Source organism: Arachis ipaensis, chromosome B7 (genome assembly GCF_059453495.1).
Source record: "Arachis ipaensis isolate K30076 ecotype BB chromosome B7, ASM5945349v1, whole genome shotgun sequence".
In the NCBI taxonomy this organism is placed as follows: domain Eukaryota; kingdom Viridiplantae; phylum Streptophyta; class Magnoliopsida; order Fabales; family Fabaceae; genus Arachis; species Arachis ipaensis.
In genome coordinates, this window is record NC_142442.1 from 52,167,501 (window position 1) to 52,170,000 (window position 2,500).

Consider the following 2,500-nt stretch of genomic DNA (forward strand, 5'->3'; position numbering starts at 1 on the left):
CCAAATTTGGGGGATGGAAAGATCTTATTTTTCTAGAGGTTGTTGCAAAAAACGGCGTCAAAATTCGACCTCTAGAGCACTTTCCTTGAGTATGTCTCCTCACGGAAAAGGACGTCTACCCGTGGCACTTTGGTAATGGCTCGGCAGCCTATTATAGGGGGGAGGGGTGTCGTGATGCTGAAACTCGAGTTGCCCAAAGGCTTGCTGGGCGCAATGCCAGCAAGATGCACGTTGCCTTGCCATCCCCTAGGCACACTAGCAAGCACGTTGTGGTTGTGGTGTGCCGCCGGGCTCCCCCGCCCCCCACGGAGGCACCCGCCGTTGCAACGATGGCTCGGAGCGTTGCAACGGAGGAGCCAAATTTTCATATCTCAGAATTGGCTCGTGCATTTTTCGTGAAATTTTGAGGGAACCTTGGTAATATTATGTGAAGGCTGCACAAAAAAATCCAGGTCAAAAATCGCATGTTTGCTCCGTTTTTCATTTTTTTTGAATTTCCGGCATTCCGGGCGGTAAAAAAATCGTCAAAAAAAATCGGCACGGTGTAAATTCACCAAATTTGGAGGATGGAAAGATCTTATTTTTCTAGAGGTTGTTGCAAAAAACGGCGTCAAAATTCGACCTCTAGAGCACTTTCCTTTAGTATGTCTCCTCACGGAAAAGGACGTCTACCCGTGGCACTTTGGTAATGGCTCGGCAGCCTATTATAGGGGGGAGGGGTGTCGTGATGCTGAAACTCGAGTTGCCCAAAGGCTTGCTGGGCGCAATGCCAGCAAGATGCACGTTGCCTTGCCATCCCCTAGGCACACTAGCAAGCACGTTGTGGTTGTGGTGTGCCGCTGGGCTCCCCCGCCCCCCACGGAGGCACCCGCCGTTGCAACGATGGCTCGGAGCGTTGCAACGGAGGAGCCAAATTTTCATATCTCAGAATTGGCTCGTGCATTTTTCGTGAAATTTTGAGGGAACCTTGGTAATATTATGTGAAGGCTGCACAAAAAAATCCAGGTCAAAAATCGCAGGTTTGCTCCGTTTTTCATTTTTTTTGAATTTCCGGCATTCCGGGCGGTAAAAAAATCGTCAAAAAAATCGGCACGGTGTAAATTCACCAAATTTGGAGGATGGAAAGTTCTTATTTTTCTAGAGGTTGTTGCAAAAAACGGCGTCAAAATTCGACCTCTAGAGCACTTTCCTTTAGTATGTCTCCTCACGGAAAAGGACGTCTACCCGTGGCACTTTGGTAATGGCTCGGCAGCCTATTATAGGGGGGAGGGGAGTCGTGATGCTGAAACTCGAGTTGCCCAAAGGCTTGCTGGGCGCAATGCCAGCCAGATGCACGTTGCCTTGCCATCCCCTAGGCACACTAGCAAGCACGTTGTGGTTGTGGTGTGCCGCCGGGCTCCCCCGCCCCCCACGGAGGCACCCGCCGTTGCAACGATGGCTCGGAGCGTTGCAACGGAGGAGCCAAATTTTCATATCTCAGAATTGGCTCGTGCATTTTTCGTGAAATTTTGAGGGAACCTTGGTAATATTATGTGAAGGCTGCACAAAAAAATCCAGGTCAAAAATCGCAGGTTTGCTCCGTTTTTCATTTTTTTTGAATTTCCGGCATTCCGGGCGGTAAAAAAATCGTCAAAAAAAATCGGCACGGTGTAAATTCACCAAATTTGGAGGATGGAAAGATCTTATTTTTCTAGAGGTTGTTGCAAAAAACGGCGTCAAAATTCGACCTCTAGAGCACTTTCCTTTAGTATGTCTCCTCACGGAAAAGGACGTCTACCCGTGGCACTTTGGTAATGGCTCGGCAGCCTATTATAGGGGGGAGGGGTGTCGTGCTGCTGAAACTCGAGTTGCCCAAAGGCTTGCTGGGCGCAATGCCAGCAAGATGCACGTTGCCTTGCCATCCCCTAGGCACACTAGCAAGCACGTTGTGGTTGTGGTGTGCCGCCGGGGTCCCCCGCCCCGGGTCCAAGGTCGAGCACGTGCGTCTGGCTGCTGCGAACCCCGATCACCGAAGGACCAACAAGAAGGGAAACACGTCCGTGCACGGCCCACCTAGGCACCACCTAGGGAGCATGGCGTGGTGGAGTTGTGCCTTGGGCACACGCTCGGGGCAACACCTTGTGCTCGGCCCAGGACTAGGGGGATCATCCCAAGTCCGAGCACGACGTGGGATCGGCGGGCGGCCTGTGCGCCCCCGCGAGGGGCAACGCGGCTTGCGCAGCCCGACGCTTGGCCAGGCCTAGTGTGGCGCACGACGCGGATGATGGATATGCGTGCGGCAGCGGGTGTCGTGGGCAGGGGGCAACGCGACGTGCTCGTCCCAGCACTTTGAGGGGGCACGTTGCGGAAGACGGTTACCTGTTCGTGTCCACTCCCGAGGGGCAACGTGTCGTGCTCGCCCTACGTCTAGGGTCGACGTACGACGGTGCCCGATGCGGTGTGGGTTGGGCGTGTTGCTTAAGACGGTGCGGCTGTTCGGCTATCGCCCGAAGCACCTCAC